General features: G+C 41.1%; 1 pseudogene; it reads right to left on the minus strand.

Annotated features, from left to right (window-relative positions):
- The window catches only part of LOC139311899 (zinc finger protein 420-like), a 285,827-nt pseudogene that overhangs the window by 194,989 nt on the left and 71,361 nt on the right, over window positions 1-19,477 (minus strand).

Here is a 19,477-nt window from a genome sequence, read left to right on the forward strand (position 1 = left end):
AACACCCAAATTAAATTAATCAGAATGCAGCTGGACGTCACCTAGTCCAACCTCCTGCTCAAGCAGGAGATCCTATATCATTTCAGACATGTGGGTGTCCAGTCTTTTCTTAAAAACCTCAAGTGTTGAAGGCAACTTCTATACTACAACTTCTGAAGGCAAGATGACTTCACAATAATGACTTCAACTGTCCTTCAATGTGGTATCTTGTCTCAAGAGGCCACTGGAGACAATGTCAGCCAGAGCTATGGAGTTTGGTGACATTCTGGTGGAATTTAAGTGCTTGTCTGTCTTCTAATGGCAAGGAAGCAGCCAGTACCTTGAACCCTGTCCAATGTTGTTGTTTTTTTTAATTTGATTTATATGCCGCCCTTCTCCAGAGACTCAGGGCGGCTTACAATGTGCTCAGCAATAGCCTTCATCCTTTTGTATATTTATACGAAGTCAGCTTATTGCCCCCACAACTGGGTCCTCAATTTACCTACCTTAGAAAGGATGGAAGGCTGAGTCAACCTTGAGCCTTGGCGAGATTCGAACCTGCAGTAATTGCAGGCAGCTGGTCTTAATAACCAGCTTAATAACAGGGTGCCTTAGACCACTGTACTACCAAGGCTCTTTTTGTTAAAAGTGGGACCTGCTTGTGGTTTGATTTTCTATTAGATCTCCATATATGAATCCTAAATTAGAGCCGATTTTAACATTGCTTGTGACTGAAGTGAAATTTTATTTTCTATTATTTCTAGAAATACTAATTTGACTAAGAACAGGAAAATGACAGCCTGTGTGGACTGTACCCCTCGCTTAATAGGGAGAAAGTTATAGGGTGGATTGAACGTTTTTTATTTTTTTTCCCTTGAGCTTCTCTCTGTTGTCCTTCCATATTTGTGTAAACACTGAGAAACTATATTTTGAAGGGGTTTTTTTTCTTTTGCTTTACTAAATATACAGAGGGGTATGAATAGAATAGAATAGAATAGAATAGAATAGAATAGAATAGAATAGAATAGAATAGAATAGAATAGAATAGAATAGAATAGAATAGAATAGTTGGAAGGGACCTTGGAGATCTTCTAATCCAATCCCCTGCTTAGGCAGAAAATCCTACACCACTTCAGACAAATGGTTATCCAACATCATTTTAAAAACTTCCAGCTATGAACTGTGATGGTGGCAATTCTCATTGCATGGTCCTGATTTCTTGCTGTACCCTCCAAAAACATGGTTTAGGGACACTTTGTGGTCCCTCTTTTTCTGTGGGAACATTTGGTGGATTGGGGCCCCTTTGGCCTATGCATCTCTGAGACTGTGTGTGATTCCCCCACCCCCAAAGATTGTCAAGTTCTTGATAGATGTGGTTGGAAGTCACTGTGATCCTGATTCTCTGAGTCAATTTATCTCCTGGGATTTTGTTTCTTATCTGAAGGGGGAGGACGCTGGTATGGTATCTCTAAAAGTTGAGGTAAAGATTACCTGCACATGCGTGCTAGTCGTTTCCGGCTCTAGGGGCAGTGCTCATCTCCATTTCTAAGCCAAAGAGCCAGCACTGTCTGAAGACGTTTCCGTGGTCGGCATGACTCAACGCCGAAAGCGCACGGAACGCTGTTATCTTCCCACCAAAGATGGTCCCTATTTTTCTACTTGCATTTTTTATGTGCTTTCGAACTGCTAGGTTGGCAGAAGCTAGGACAAGTAACGGGAGCTCACTCCATTAGGTGGCTCTAGGGATTCAAACCGCTGAACTGCCGACCTTCTGATAGACAACCTCAGCGTTTTAGTCACTGAGCCACTGCGTCCCCCTATAAAAGTTACCTGAGGGTTTGAGTGAGAGAAGAAGCTGACAGGATATCTCTGGATTGTGTGGATTTCCATTTGGTTTCTACCCTGGATTTTGTCATCCTTGCAATCTTCCTCATCTCTTACTGTACTGATCAGTGGTGGGTGGAATTCAATTTTTTTTATTACCGGTTCTGTGGGCATAGCTTGGTGGGTGTGGTGTGGCTTGGTGGGCATGGCTTGGTGGGCGTGGCAGGGGAAGGATACTGCAAAATCTCCATTCCCACTCTACTCCTGGAGGAAGGATATTGCAAAACCTCCATTCTCACCCCACTCTGGGGCCAGCCAGAGGTGGTATTTGCCAGTTCTCCGAACTACTCAAAATTTCCGCTTCTGGTTCTCCAGAACCTGTCAGAACCTGCTGAATAACACCCTTGGTACTGATTCTTGTTTTCAATGTCTGAATTTGTGAAGCGTGTAGAGAGTCATTGGGTGATGGGAAGCATCCAAATTTAACAACATAAATAAAAAAATAATCTTATAAACCCAGCTGACCCCATTATGACAATGTCCAGCATATTTTCTTAAAATAATTTGAAAAGAAAAGAAGAGCAGAGATCTGTTTAAACACACATCACAAAACAGCCACAGTACATACAAGGGGTCAGATCCTGTCTAATGCAATGCCTGAGGTTAGAGTCAAAATTTAAATTATTGTTTTAAAAAAGGTCAGGGAGCATGTTATTTTAAAGGACAGGTGCTGTGACAGAGAAGAGCCATTTCCAAGGTCCTCAGTTTTCAGAATTGGGGAGAGGGGGATATAAATTGCAGAAACAAAACAGGAATTTGAAAATGTGTGATCTTCTCTCTGAGACGCCTTGAAGAATCCTGGCAGGCTATTTTCCATACTCTTGAATTTGGGAAGGGGCTTAATAGGAATATTAAAAGTATTGAAGACCAAATGCAGAGGGCAAATGGAAAGTCCTAAATAGGAAGATTAGGAACACTGAGAATAAAATGCAGAGATAATATATTGATAAACCTTGATTTTAAATTGAAGGAACCCAACCAGTGGTGAGTTGCTACCAGTTCTCCCCGAATCGGGCGAACTGGTAGCGGCGACGGTGGGAGGCTCTGCCCACTCGCCCAGCATGCACAGAAGTGGCACACACGTAAGCACGAGCATACACACACGCATGAGCAAACCGGTAGCAAACTAAATTGAAACCCACTACTGAACCCAACAGATCTGAAGCTGAACATGCGAAACAGAAACAAAGAGAACAAGAGACCTGCTAATCTTTTATTTTATTTTTTATTTTATTTTATACACAAACACTTAATACATCAGTCAGTCCTTTCGTGTGTCATCTCGGCGTTTCTTCAATGGGTTCATCTTCTTGTTGTTTCTTCTTTCTTAATTTTCTCTTAATCTATTACAACCTCTCTTCAAAAATACAATATTTTAATTATACCATTCTCTTGCATAACTATTAATTTGTTTATCTATATCTCTTTTCTAGCCAATGGTAAAATTGACTCCATATCTTAAAATATTCTAAATCCTCTCTTTCTTTAATTATCAAAGTTAATCTATTCATTTCTGCACAGTCTACAATTTTCTTAATTACTTCCTCTTCCAGAGGTATTTTCTCTGCTTTCCAATTTTGCGCAAATACAATCCTCGCTGCTGTTATTACATGCTAATCCTGATTTGCTCCTGGATCCTTGCTCCAGATTTTGGACAGAAATTTCATGTTTTCTAATCTGCAGATTGCATGCATGCTGAAGAATAACTCTATCTAAATAAGACTAATATAATAATCAATAAATATATCCAAGTGAGGTAGATTTGAAGAGCATAATACATAACCTTGTGTTTTATCAGTAGAAATCCAGAACAGGGAAACAAATTGATGCGAACATTGACCTCAGTGGCCTTCTGAATTAAATGTGTTGTTTTCCCACACAGAATCTCAATTAGGACTAATTTCACCCACCTTTCTGATCATCTCCACAAATAAGGTTGTTAAGTTGGGCGATTGAGGAGGCAGAAGCAAGGTCGTGAGTAACAACAGCTCTTTAATGCAGGGTGTGACTTCAGCAAATGTTACAGCCATACAGCTCCCTTTATATACCTTGCTGGCCAGGGAGCTGACCAATCACAATTGACCAATCACCTTTTAAACTTCCCGCCAAAACTATATACATTACAGAGGTCATCATTTAGTCTCATCATTTATTTCACTGAGGCCATGATTGACTTCAGACTCAGGGTCACTCCACACTTCTCGCTTAATGCATGGACAAAATTCACCATGCCATTGCTGTGTGAGATTTCACTTTGGAAATGATATCCTGTCAATGGTGAATTTGGTGCCACTGGTTCCTTGTCTTTATAGACTCCCAAACTTCTTGACAATGCAATGATTAGGCAACATCATGACATTTGGCCCTGGGCCTTGTCCAGATGTGCTCCATTAGTGGAATGATTGGTAAAGTCCATGTGTTGCAGGAAGCATTACCCCAAGCTACTTACAGGTTAAAGGAGTGAAACTTGGAAAAATGTCCTCTCTTAAAGACTTGCTTAAGTCAAATATTGACTAACTAAAGAAAAGGAGGACCACCAACAGTTTAAAAAACACCAGAATATTAATTAATAATTAATTCATTTTATTGTTTGATATTATCTTGGATTTTAATTTGATAAGTCTTACACTCATAATATTTTTTATTTCCTTTGCTATTAAATAATTTAAATTGTCAAAGAAAGGCAAAGGAAGCATGCAAATCAGTAATGATTGCAATCAATAATTAAAAGTTATGGGCCTAAGAAACCATTTCTTTGTCAGTTCCTTATTTTTAGTTTTAGCTGTTCCTTAGTGTTTAGATCTGGTCCCAGAATGATGATGTAGCACTTGGGAATGAAGATGCAGCCCAGCAGACCAGCACTGGAGGCCAAGATGGAGAAAACCTGCACAGCCACCATGTATTTCCCTTTGGTGCTCAGGTAGGTGGGCAAGAAGGACACCCAGATGCTGCAGAAGACCAGCATGCTGAAGGTGATTAGCTTGGCCTCGTTGAAGGCCCCTGGCAGGTTCCGAGCCAAGAAAGCCACCATGAAGCAAATGGCAGCAAGGAAACCTATGTAGCTGAGAACAACATAAAACATGGTGACAGAACCTTCATTACATTGAAGGATCATCTCTCCAGGCTGGGAATGCAAGTCAGAGTCAGGGAAAGGAGGAGAAACTGCAAGCCAGATGGTCAATCAATCAAGATCACGTAAAGTGTTAATACCACTTTATAATGCCTTGGTAAGGCCACACACACACACTTCATCCTGAAGATGAAACTCAAATACTTTGGCCACCTAATGAGAAGGAAGGACTCACTGGAGAAGAGTTTAATGCTGGGAAAGATTGAAGGCAAAAGAAGAAGGGGACGGCAGAGAACAAGATGGCTGGATGGAGTCACTGAAGCAGTAGGCATGAGCTTAAATGGACTCCAGAGGATGGTAGAGGACAGGAAGGCCTGGAGGAACGTTGTCCATGGGATCGTGATAGGTCGGACATGACTTCACAACTAACAACAACAAGGCCACACTTGGAATACTGCATTCAGTTTTGGTCGCCATGATGTAAAAAAGTTGTTGAGACTCTAGAAAGAGTGCAGAGAAGAGCAACGAAGATGATTAGGGGGCTGGAGGCTAAAATATATGAAGAACGGTTGCAGGAACTGGGTATGTCTAGTCTTATGAACAGAAGGGGAGACATGATAGCAGTGTTCCAATATCTCAGGGGCTGCCACAAAGAAGAGGAAGTCAAGCTATTCTCCAAAGCACCTGAGGGTAGAACAAGAAGCAATGGGTGGAAACTAATCAGGGAAAGAAGCAACTTAGAACTAAGGAGAAAGTTCCTGACATTTAGAACAATTAATCAGTGGAACAACCTGCCTCCAGAAGTTGTGAATGCTCCAACACTGGAAGTTTTAAAGAAGATGTTGGATAACCATTTGTTTGAAGTGGTGTAGGGTTTCCTGCCTAAGTAGGGGTTGGACTAGAAGACCTCCAAGGTCCCTTCCAACTCTGTTATTCTATATATTCGATATTCAGGCAAGACATCTTTTTTCAGTTAAACCCATGGCCTTGGAAACTAGGGAAGACTGATTTACTTCATCACCTTATCCCAAATCTCAAGGCAATCTGAACTGACTTTGGCCCTGATGGAAACCCTTGAGAGAATATCGACACAAAGCAATGTCTTGTGTAAACCATCTGAATACTCAGACAAACTTTATTCTAAATAGAGCTCCAGCTATGAGTAAAGTGGGAGAGGGAGAGATCTTTCCATTTCTCCCTTCTGCTGTTTCTTGAAGGAAGTGAGGGAAGAACAGGGAACGTACCCTCAGTGTTCTGTCCTCCCCTGTTTGGACTTTAGCTCCCATTTTTCCCCTGCGATAGGATGTTTATTTATTTTTATTTATTGGAATAAAAATGAGAACAAGAATAAGAGAATAAAAATACAATGACAGGGACAATAGGCACGTTTGAGTTTTTAAGGTTGCTGACCCCTGGCCTCGTCAGCCTCCTGCACCATGGTGGGTGGGCATTTTTGCCTTCTCCCAAGCGAAAACACCCTCCCCGGGCTCTGGAGGCCCTCTGGAGGCTGGAAATGGGCCTCCAAACTTCCCAAACTTCTGGTAGGACTGTTTTCCGCCCTCCCTGAGCCTCTGCACATGCCCTGCACTTACCTGCATCCAAAACGGGCTGCGTGGGGACTCCTGGGAGTGGCGGGGTGGGATGGGTGGAGCCAGCCAGGAGTGGGATTTGGAGGTTTTCCGAACTGCACAGAATCTTAGCTAGAGATTCTCACGAACCCCTGCGAACCCCCAGCAGCCCACCCCTGATGTCATCTAACAACTGCAGAAATAACTGGGGAAAGTCATTCAGAGTGTTGCCAAAGGGGGTCATATGCATTTTCTTAACACCCAACTCTACTACCCTCAACTAATTTCAACAATGTCATAAAGAGAAAGAGAGCATGTTCACACAGACTTAGATTTCCATATTCATCCCATCTAAGGAGAAAAACTCCTGCCCCCTCCCTTTGGGGAAACTCGTCTCTTCTGCAGCTGTTTTATGCTAATCTCATTTCTTATCCTGTCCTTCACTAGTTCATTGGCAACTTTAATTATTAATTTGTTTATTTTACTGCTTGATGATTATGTTAGAATTTAATTTCATTAGTTCTGCACTATTCATAAGTTTATTTGGGAGCCGAGGTGGCGCAGCGGTTAGAGTGCAGCACTACAGGCTACTTCAGCTGACTTCTAGCTGTAGTTTGACAGTTCGAATCTCACCAGGCTCAAGGTTGACTCAGCCTTCCATCCTTCCAAGGTGGGTAAAATGAGGAGCCAGATAGTTGGGGGCAATAGGCTGACTCTGTAAACCACGTAGAGAGGGCAGTAAAAGCACTATGAAGCAGTATATAAGTCTAAGTGCTATTGCTATCATTTCATTTGATTTTAAATAATTTATTTGTCAAACTGATACACAGGAAGCATACATGCCCAATAATAACAGCATTAATGTTATGAACCCTAAGAAACAGTTTTAATATTACTTCCTTATTTTTACTATTAGATGTTCCTTGGTGTTTAGATCTGGCCTCAGGATGATAATGTAGCATTTGGGGAAGAAGATGCACCCCAGCAGTCCAGCACTGGAGGCCAAGATGGAGAAGACCTGCACAGTCACCATGTATTTCCCTTTGGTGCTCAGATAGGTGGGCACGAAGGAGATCCAGACACTGCAGAAGACCAGCATGCTGAAGGTGATTAGCCGGGCTTCATTGAAGGCCCCAGGAAGGTTCCTGGCCAGGAAAGCTACAATGAAGCAAATGGAAGCTAAGAAACACATATAGCCAAGGACAACATAAAACATGGTGACAGAGCCTTCATTGCATTGAAGGATGATTACTCCAGGTTGAGAGTGGAAGTCAGAGTCAGGGAAAGGAGAAGAATCTGCAAGCCAGATGGAGCAGATGATAATTTGGACAGCAGAACCAGAAAGGATGATGGAGTTGGCCAAGCTCTTCCCCAACCATCTTCTCACCCTGTTCCCTGGCTTTGTGGCCAGGAAGGCCAGCACCACTGTGATTGTTTTGGCCAACATAGAAGATACAGCTACTGAGAAGACAATGCTGAACACAGGTTGTTGGAGAAGGCAGGTGGCTTGCCTTGGTTTTCCAATGAAGAAAAAGGAGGACAAAAAACAAAGGAGCAGGGAGACCAGGAGGATGTAGGAGAGGTCACGGTTGTTGGTTGTGACAATGGGAGTTTCTCGGTATTTAAGAAATATGATTAAAACAAAGCCTGTGGTTAGGAACAAGAACAAGGCAAAGGAGGTCAGGGTAAGACCAAGATGTTCCTCGTAAGAAAGAAAGTTCCTTCTTTTGGGGACACATTGTATTTGGTTCTTGGTTGGAAATTGGTCATCTGGGCACTTGGTGCATTTTTCAGTATCTGAGGGAAAAAAAGAAATATTCCTTTTATATCTCTTTTCATATTTCAATTAACATATTTTTCGTACTATAAGATGCACCTTATACAACAAAACAACAAAAAAAGTTTTTGGCCTCCCTTTCTTTGGCCCTTTTCCAGTCTTTTTTGGCCTGTTTCCAGGGCACTTTTCAGCCCATTTTCGAGTCTTTTTGGCCCATTTTCAAGGCTTTTTGCGGCACATTTTTGGGCCTGTTTTTGAGGCTTTTGGGGAGCATTTTTGAGGCTTTTTGGGGCTGTTTTTTCCACACAAAAAAAGCCCCAAAACAGCTGGAAAATAGGCCGAAAACAGGCTCAAAAAGCCTCGAAAACAAGCTTAAAAACCCCTGAAAATGGGCTGAAAAAGCCCATAAAACGGAACCAAAAAAGCCTTGAAAACAGGCTGAAAAAAGCCTTAAAAATAGGCCAAAAAAGGCCCCAAAGTGAGCCAAAAAAGGCCCGAAAACAGGGTGTGCATAGGCCAAAAAATGGCTGGCGGGTGGGTGGGGCTTCAGCAATATTCAGTCTATAAGATGCACAGACATTTTCGCCCACTTTGGGGAGACAAAAAAGTGCATCTTATAGTCCGAAAAATATGGTAAATCTTCTTTGGATGAGAGCTGATACTGAGAGACAGGAAAGCCATAGCAAAAGGGAAATATATATTATGTTTGTCCGACTTCTAATTTTAAACCAAACTTTAGGCAGTTTGCAATCTAACAAACCCCAATATATACAATGATTAAAAACAGGAACAAAAAATGAAACTCCCAAAAAGAGAGATTCCTGGCATCACAACCATCCTTCACTCCGAGAACTAATCACAGGAAACAGGAAGTGACTACTACATGAATAAGCCTCCTAAGCCCAGGAAAAAGCACAGATGGTGCAAAAGTAGAACCTGTTTAAAGACTCCTCTAAACAAGGCTGCCCTCTGCACATCAGCCTGTAATGCTCTCTACATGGGGCTCCCCTTGAAGAGCACTCGGAGGCTCCAGCTGGTCCAGAATGTGGCCGCGCGGGTGGTTATGGGTGCAACTCGTTGTGCCCGCGTGACGCCCCTCCTGCGCGAGCTGCACTGGCTCCCAGTGGTCTTCCGGGTGCGATTCAAGGTGTTGGTTACCACCTTTAAAGCGCTCCATGGCATAGGACCCGGGTACCTTCAAGACCGTGTTCTGCCACCAATAGCCTCCCACCGGCCAGTCCGCTCCCACAGAGAGGGTCTCCTCAGGGTGCCATCGGCCAAGTTATGTCGGCTGGCGACACCCAGGGGGAGGGCCTTCTCTGTGGAAGCCCCAGCCCTGTGGAATGAACTTGCCCCCGGAAATACGTAAGATCTCCGACGTCCGGGTGTTCCGCTGCGCACTGAAGACCCTGTTGTTCCGCCAGGCAGGGCTGTCAATATAATAATTTTAAATTGGGGTATTTTAATTTTTAGGGTTTTAAATCGGCCAAATCTATTTAATTATTTTAATTTTTAATTATTGTTGTGTCTTGTGTTTTTAAATTGGCTGTACACCGCCCTGAGTCCTTCGGGAGAAGGGCGGTATAGAAATAAAATTATTATTATTATTATTATTATTATTATTATTATTATTATTATTATTATTATTATTATTATTATTATTATTATTATTATTATTATTATTATTATTATTATTATTATCAAGCTGAAGCCGAAACTCCAGGAGGACCCCCAAATTTTGCACCATTTCCATCCAGGGGAATGTTACCCCATCCACCATGAGAGACGGCTTATCACAGACCCTGCAGGGCCAAAACCAAACATTTGAGGCCCACTGGAAATCTTTCAAGAAGTCGGGGATCACCCAGTAAGAGGAACCAGCTTCACTGGTTGCATCTTGTTCTTGATGTATTCCATTCTTACAATCTTGCCTTTTTTTTAGTTTCATTACTGTAATCAGGTACTGGAACATTTGTTTGTTTTATTTTATGCTACCAAGAAACACTTTCTATGAGATGGGTGGCTGTATAAATTTGATAAATAAATCAATAAAATATTTTATATAAACAAAAAGAATATTAATTCCTAATGGAATTAAAGAAGATAAATTCAATATGAATTTTCATACACGATGAAAATGTATAAGAAGACTTAATCTAACCTGTGTAGAAAAATAACACTGTCTGACTGATTTTATTGTATTGTATTATAATAAATCTCATTAAAAATAAAAAATAAAAAAGATAAATTCAGTTTTTATCCATCTTTGCAAAGTATGTAGTTTTTGGATGTGGGAAGATAAAGCAATCTATTTCCATTATAGATTTAGTAACAATTTTAAATATTGAATGATTTCCACATTGGTATAAGTGGATGGATCCAGTAGGCTTTTCTTTCAGTGTCACCCACCTTCCTGAGTGGAGATGGTCCCCTCTGGACAAGGAACACAGTCATAGCAGCAAACTGGTTCCCCTTCCCGAATCTGCTTGAAAAATCCAGGATGACAATTTTCCACACATTGAGACTGAGGCAGAGACTAAGCAAAAAACAAAACAAAACAACGAATGCCAAAGAAATTGTATTATAACTCAACATCCAAGGAAAATGCATATAGACATGAACATTAGCTAAGTAGTTTCTGGGCTTCACTTAGGTAAATATGAAACCTCTAATTCCAAATTTTTGTAGGAAATGCTGCTGCCCTACAAAGAGACCTTAACTATGTGTCAGAATGGTCAAACAATTGGCAACTCTAAATCTCAACCAACAAATACTCTGTCTTACACATTGGCAAAAAAATAAAATAAAATAAAAAATCAGAACATCAAGTACAAGCTGGGCGGATATGACCTCGTAGACGACCCTCATTCTGTCAAGGACCTTGGAGTACTCATCTGTAATGATCTAAGTGCCAGAGCTCACTGTAACAGCATTGCCAAAAAGGCATTAAGAGTTGTTAACCTAATCTTGAGAAGTTTCTTCTTCAGTAATATTGTACTGCAAACCAGGGCATACAAAACATTTGCTAGACCAATTCTCGAATACAGCTCATCTGTCTGGAACCCGCACTGTATTTCAGACATTGATACAATTGAGTAAGTCTAGAGAAATTTCATGAGAAGAGTCCTCCACTCCTCTGCTCACAACAGAATACCTTGTGCCACCACGCTTGAAATTTTGGGCTTAGACAACTTAGAACTACACTGCCTTTGGTCTGACCTAAGTATAGTACTCAAAATTATCTGCTACAACATCCTACCTGTCAATGACTACTTCAGCTTCAACCGCAATAATACATGAGCACACAAGAGATACAAACTTAAGGTAAATCGCTCCAAACTCGGTTGTAGAAAATACGACTTCAGCAACAGAGTGGTCAATGCCTGGAATACAGTACCTGACTCTGTGGTTACTTCCCCAAACCCCCATAACTTTAACCTTAGACTGTCTACTGTTGATCTCACCCCATTCCTAAGAGGTCTGTAAGGGGCGTGCATAAGCGCACCATCCCTGTCCTACTGTCCCCATTTATTTGTACCCTTATCCGGTATTCATAATCATGCTTATACTTATATCTTATACTTATACCAACACGGCCTGCGACGGGATTGAGTTTGACACCCCTGTTGTATGCAGTCCAAACATGAACAGAGGAACTGCTCAATTAAATAGCTTTCTTTTTTGCTAATTGTGAGCAAGGATGAATTGAGGCTATTGGAATCACAATCTTCAGCACTTGAAGGATCTCTCACCAGTTTTATAGAAGTACCAGATTGCAAATTGGATACAAAAAAGTCCCGATCTGTATCCTAACAGTAACAGAGTTGGAAGGGACCTTGGAGGTCATCTAGTCCAATACCCTGCTCACACAGGAGAGCTGTACTAGGGATTCGAACCGCCGAACTGCCGATCTTTCTGATCGACAAGCTCAGTGTTTTAGCCACTGAGCCACCTAGTCAGGCACCTATCCTAAAGAATTGTCATCCAGCATTCCATTCGACTTTGGTCAATATTACTGAAGCCAGTTTAAGATGACTATAAGTGTTATACTCCCACAGTCATTCTAAGGCATTGGAATACAGAGAAAACGCAGCAATACTTCACCCACCTTATTGAGCAGCTTCAGCTTTGACAGAGTATCTTTGTCGATAATAAGTCTTTGTCTTTCAAAAGTCCCCAGAATCTCTTCCATGGGTTCTTTCTTGGATTGAACCACCCAGGTCATGATGGCCAGATCTGATACTATCTCCCCATTTTGGTCCAAGTATAGTTTCTTCTGGGAAATATTGCAAAATTCGTTCTTGTTCAGAAAGGAATGAAACTAGAATGGAACATACATGAATTTTAAAAGCAGAAAACTTGGCTTCTTACTTAACCTCATGGTCTTCTCACATTCAGATCATTCCTTCTACAGTTGTCTAATTGGCAAATATGCTTAATAGGGAGAAGTGTTGCCACTATCTTCAAAAGTTAAAAAACAAAAGTGCAGCAAAATATGTCAATCATATATTGACAAAATATGTATTGACAGAATAAACAGGGAACACTCTGTAGCAGCTCACTGAGCTATTGTTAATCATGCCTATGCATAGGTATCTCCTCAACCAACCCTTAGCACTTGCTTGGAGCTACATAAGTGTCAACAGAATTCAAGAGGAGATTGAACCTAGTTTGCTCGTGACAACATAGGAATCTAGGCTTATCCCTCTCTTAATTCCAGTGCGAAGTTCTGCCGCTCCTTTTCCTAGAAATCGTTCAACTTCCTTGAATCCAAGGAAGAGATTAAAGGATCTGATTTTAGCTTTAAGAACAGCAAAAGGAGAAGAGCCATATTGGTTTATGGAAGGAGAAAATCAGGAGTCTACGATAACCAGTTCCAACTAACATAATCTTGATTAGAGAAGGGACGATATAGCACTCTTCTAATAATTGAAAGATATTTAACAGAAGCTTAAAATCTATTTGCTCTTATTCCAATTAGATTCATCAAACGTTTTAACCATTTACAGTACAGGTAGGTTGAGATGGTTTTCCTTTTCTGATTAGATTTTTTATTTATCAGTTTGTCAAAGTATAAAGTACAAAGAAAAAAAATAGTGGAAAACTAAGAAAAGTGGGAGGGAAAGGAAAAGAAAAGAAATATGCTGTAAAGGGAGAAAAGCAGTGGTGGGATTCAGCCAGTTCTGTCCGGATCGCACGAATTGGTAGCAGTGACTGTGGGAGGCTCCGCCCACCCGCCCGGACGTAATGTGAAACTACAGCGCTTGTGCAGAGGTCACATTTGTGTGCACAAATATTTGCGAACCGGTAAGAAAGGTAAGTGAATCCCACCTCTGGAAAAAAGGAAAGAAAAAGGCACTGACTTCCAACTTGCTTTAGCTCAGTAGAAGAAAGTAACATTACAACCACAAATTTTTGCTTTCACACAACAGTATGCACAAGCTATTTCTGTAACAATAAGCCTATCTTAACAAAATCAAGATTTCCTTTCAATTTTTTTTCCTTGCAAGCACAAAATCCGGAAGCAATTTCAGAATAGAATCACGGTTAGATATATTCTCTTCTTTGGATAAAAGAATCAATTTGACCATCTCTGCTTCTCTGATGGTTCTCCTTTTCCTTTGGGTCCCTACTCAAAAGAAACTAAGTTTGATGGATCCTTGTCAGGACCCCATACCTGCCAGGGCTGCAGCCTTGGAGCCCCCAAACACTCTTCATCCCCCTTCCTTCTTTTCCTGTATCTGGAGGAATAAGCAGCATTTAAGGCATGGGCCAGAGCCTCAATGGCACTGTAAATATATTGGTTATTTGTGATCTGGATCCTGTTCCTTTTCTTTTGAGTCCCCAGTGATGCTTTCTGGGTGCACCTTCTCCGCCCTTTGACAGAAAAATGCTTTGAAAAAGAACAGCGAAAAGACTGATCTTGAAACTGAGGTTCCACAAAGAAAATTGATTCATAGGCATCATCTTTTGCCCTTTTTTTTGCTTGCAAAGAAAAGGACCAAACACTATGGACATATTTGAAAACTTTGTGCTTTTCAATTGAATACATTCCCAAAGTTGTGGTGATCCAGACTTTCCCTTCAATGGATCCTGTCAAAACTTTAAGTGTTAAATGGAAAGGAAGAATTCTGTTCACAAGGGAATCATAGTTCATGAAGTGAACAAAGACGTTGACTTGTTTCCACTTAGAGATTGCGTCCCTAAATGTTTCTGTAGGTTTTGTTGTTGAGAATCGTTCTGATATAACAACACAAATTCCACTCCTGGCAACCAAAGGAGTAAAAGTTCTCATGAAATCCTCTCCATTCTCTGTGTCTGAAGCAAAGAGGCCAATCAAGGTCCATCTGAAATGGAGGAGCACTTGGACAATCCCTGGATAGTGGAAGCCTTCTTTGGGCAGCATTTGGTGAAAAAAAGGGAACTGAATTTTATCAATCAGAGCCTCTGAAATAATTTTATAACGGATCTGAAAAAGCAATGAAAATGCTGTCATTTTTGGGGTCAAATCATGTCCAAAATTTTAGCTTTTAATAAATCTATCTTAATTCTCATGCAGCTATATTGTTTGTTGATTATCACTTAGCCCATATCAAGATACAGAACATAAAACAACATAACAAGATTTTATATAAAAATCAAATAAAAAACATATTAAGAAACAAATAGGAATAAAGAATGGAAATCATATTTCTTTTGCTCCAATTTGCCACAATCAGACCAACCTATCAACATCTCAACTGAACTGTTTTGTTCAAACGGAGGATTGAATTAAATGCAATTTTTGAACCATTATTATTCAGGAAATGTTTTACTATAGGGATGCCAACAGATCGTTTGTTTAAATACAGATCTCTCTGTGTTTTATACAACTGACATTCAAATAATACATTTGTTGCATCATTTATCTCTAGAGTTCCACAAATACAAGTTTGTTGATTATAAGGGACTTGGTTAAATCTTTCATATTTAACCATTGTGTCCAACTTCTCAAATCTTGCTTGAATAAATATTGGACTTAAATGTTTAGGCATTCCTGTGTTGAAATACTGAGCAATGTGGAAGGTACTTATGTAGCGGCTCATCTATTTCATTGTGCCAACCTTTCTGAGGGTGGCTATAACATTCTGTGCTTTGATATTTTGGATTCTTTGTGCAGCAATCATTTAGCTTATTCTTCAGTGTGCAGTAGCAGCTCCCAAAGCAATGGAGATGGTGTCAGGAGAGGATATGGCTGCTTTGATTCTTGCCTGCTCTCTACTGTACATTCTGATTCCCAGCCATGACACCTCCAATGGCTATGGTGAAAAGCAATTCCATAGAAACCTTATCGTTGGGTCTATAGCTCACCCACCACCAACCCATTCCCTTTACCAGATAGAAAAACACAAACACAAGCACAAACCTGGGGGACTTTGTAGGTGCCCACGAATGTTGACATCTGGATGGAGATGTCCCTTTTAGCTCCATCAACAAGAGCCAAAAGGTTGTCCTTCGTTCCACAGCTGTAGTTGGGAACATTGGCTTTTCCAGTAGAGAGCATGTCCAGCAAGGCATCTGAAGTGCCAATTGTGTTAAAATAGTTGTCACGGATGTTGTAGCCAAGAGTGAGATTGTGCAACAGCTGTGAATTCTTGTTGACCAGTTGAATTGCAAGAATATAGCGGAGGATTCTATATTGATCAGTAGATAACTTACTGTAAAAAAATGTTCATTTTATAAGAATCAAAATTATCAATAGCAACAATGAAATGTTTTGTTTATTTATTCCTCTTTCTCTCCAGAAGCCTATTGACTCCCAAATCAATACTGTCCAATAGCAAAAGGAAATGATAGTCACCAGTTACCATTTAATTTGTATGAGCATTACAAAGATAAGATGGAGATTGCCCTCCGCTACGGTTAATAGTCACACAGATACCATTATTGTAGTAGTGCTGATTTTCATTTGTCCAGTAATTCAGATTCAAAATTATTAAATCATTAAAGTAAAACCACCGTAAAAGGAAGAGGATGTTTCATAACTGACACAGAAAAACAACTCTTAAAAAACATCGTCCTCTGATCCTTTAAGGATCATACACTCAATGTCAAGGAGCAGTCATAAAAATAGGGAAATGGACTGGACAAAGGCATCTACAACTACTGTATTTCTATCATTTTGATTTTCATTTATTTATTAAACGGTTAAGCCACCATCTCCCCTTTTTGTTTAATTACTTTAAAAAAAAATGCTGTCTTCAAATAATGAATTTCACCAGAAATTGAAGGAATTCAACTCCATCACACTGAATTGCTTACTAGATATGCTGACTAGAAGGAACCTTGTTGAACAGCAATATTACACTTGATATTTTGGAATCACTGGTGACTACACTAATGAGATGGTCTCCAGGCTTGTAATAGCTCCATGGTTTTTTTCCGTTGAGCTGACCCAAACTCAGTGGGCACTTCATGCTAAGCTTCAAACAGACTTGTGGACACGTTAAGAACAACATCAAAAGCAGGAGCAGAAAGTTCAAATGCATAGGTCTGAATCAATCCCCCTTCTGCTTCTAAACAATAACAGAAGAGTTAAAAGAATTCAAAGCACTGTCACAAGACGGAAATGCCAGTGGCTTTCCTGATACAGACAGAGACAAACTGAGCTTCACCTGGAAAGGAGAGAAAGTATATTTAACAGCATAGTACCCGCCTGTCCTAAATATTGTGCCACACAGAGTGTAAACTGAGTCATTTATCCTTTTTTGATGCAAGATCCTTTTCATGTTGCTTCAGTCTGATATTTATATGAAAGGCAATCACTGGAGAAGTAGCAGGAGAGGTCTTAAAGACTGGAATTATGAAAATTACATTGAGGAAGCTACTTCTCCTCTCGGGATCCTGAAGTTTGTCTAGGGCTCCATGTGCTGAGGGGTAGCTGGAGAAAAACATGTTAGCGAAGAGTCATGGATACAACCCTGAGGGCAGAGTTCTCTAGTGCAGCGGTCACCAACTGGTGGTCCATGGACCACTGGTGGTCCGTGAGAAAATTTTGGTGGTCCACAAAAAAACTATTTGCATTTTTTATATTGCACTAAATCAGTGGTCCTCAAACTATGGCCCCTGGGCCGGATACGTTAAATGAATGTTTGTCTTGCTGCAGAGAGTCTCCCCCTTCAGGGTCTTTTTGTGTGGGGCAGAGGGGGGCAGAAATTTTGACTAAAGGGTCTGCTTTAGCTTCCTGGTGTGGGGCTTTGGGCAAAGGCTGGAGGGAAGTGCCGCGGGTGGCAAAGAGCCGGAGGCCCTTGTTCCAGTGGGACTGCATCATGGCCTGGAACTGACTGACCATCTCAGCCCACTGAGTCTCCAGGGGCTGGTAGCTGGCCTTGCACTCCCGCAGGTCTTCCCTCTGCTCGGAAAGCCTATGCTCGTCGTTAGGATATGGTTTGAGCCTAACAGTTGTCCAGGCAATATATGTGTACTGTAACTTTAATCTGCAAATGTATTATGTGACTTTAATGCTGACTCATGCTGTAATTAGATAATGACTGGTTGTGAGAGTATTTAAGCAAGGTATTGTAACATGTTCAGTTGCTGCTATGCTATGCTGCCATTGTGTATGAAGATGATGAGATGATGAAGCTGCTATGATAAGCTACCATTGAGAGGAGTTGTTATCTGCTAATCATCGTTGGATGGATCTGCAACCATCGTGGTTTGTGAACCAGAGTGAGTTTGTTATTCTAACCAACTACTGTTTGTTGGGTAAGAAGATTCTGTAACTACTGGGCTGATTTACTGGCAAAGACTTGGAATTTGTTTAAAGACTATGAGACTCTTTTTCTACTATAAAGTAAGCTTTTGATACACCAGTTTGCATATCTCTTATTCATTGCTCTCACCAACGTTTCCTTGTGCATTTACTCTGCTGGTTGGTAACACAACAACAATATCCTTAACACTCGTAGTCCTCAGTGAGGTGCTTCTGCTGAGCCTCCTTGACCCGATGCAATTTGAACTGAGCCAGCTGTTTTGCCAACTCTTTCTCGTGGTGGAGCGCAGGCGGGCAGGCAAGGAGTGGCTGGGAGGGGAGGGACGAGTAGAGGCTGGTGAGGCACCCCTTGCCATGAGTGACATTGAGTTGGCCATGCCCACCCAATCACATGACCACCTAGCCATGCCCACTCAGCCGGTCATTAGGCAGATATTAGTGGTCCGCGGGATTTAAAGTTATGAATTTAGTGGTCCCTGAGGTCCAAAAGGTTGGTGACCCCTGCTCTAGTGGTTGTGGTCCTTCCTGTGAGGACATGTCCAGAAAGTGATGCTGGAGGAAGATAGTTTAACACCCAGGGAATTCCAAAGGTGCTTTTCCAAAGCACCTTTTCTTGTTCTTTCTTTTTTCTTGAAAACATTTTGTTGCAAATGAAGAAGCTTCTTGGATGAGAAGGGAAATGTTTTCAAGGAAAAACAGCAACAAGAAAGTCCAGTTGCCTTTTGAAAAAAGCAGCTTTGGGACAACCATGACGTGAATGACTGAGAATCTCCATAGACAACACTCAAGATCCTTCCCACAGTTATTGGCATTAAGTCAAGTTTCACCTGGTCTATATACCTCAGTGGTGAGATTCAATACTTTTTACTACTGGTTCTGTGGGGGTGGCTTGGTGGGCATGGTGTGGCTTGGTGGGCGTGGCTTGGTGGGTGTGGCAGGGGAAGAGTACTGCAAAATCCCCATTCCCTCCCCACTCCTGGGGGAAGGATATTGCAAAATCTCCATTCCCACCCTACTCTGGGGCCAGCCAGAGGTGGTATTTGCCGGTTCTATGAACTACTCAAAATTTCCGCTACCGGTTCTCCAGAACCTGTCAGAACCTACTGGATTTCACCCCTGCTATACCTGTACAGTTGATTTTCCTTGCCAAAGTGTAAAACCTTACTTTTATCTACTTTGAATTTCATTTTATTAGATAGTATTCAACTCTGACCTTTTGGATCTTTTATCCCATTCTATCCCCTCCCCTCACAGGCCAAGGGCATAAGAAAGGACAAATAGGAAGATGAGGAGCCCTGAGGACAAAGGGCAGAGAAAGTACATTGATAAACCTTGATATCAAATTGAAGGAACCCATCAGCATCTCTGACACTGGATCTGAAGCTGAGCATTTCCAATGGGAATAAGCAAACAGGATTCTGTAAACTCTTGATTTGTTTCTGGAC

This window comes from Pituophis catenifer, unplaced genomic scaffold (assembly GCF_029215685.1).
Source record: "Pituophis catenifer annectens isolate HBS135680 unplaced genomic scaffold, rPitCat1.0.hap2 SCAF_2, whole genome shotgun sequence".
NCBI classification, from domain to species: Eukaryota; Metazoa; Chordata; class Lepidosauria; order Squamata; family Colubridae; genus Pituophis; species Pituophis catenifer.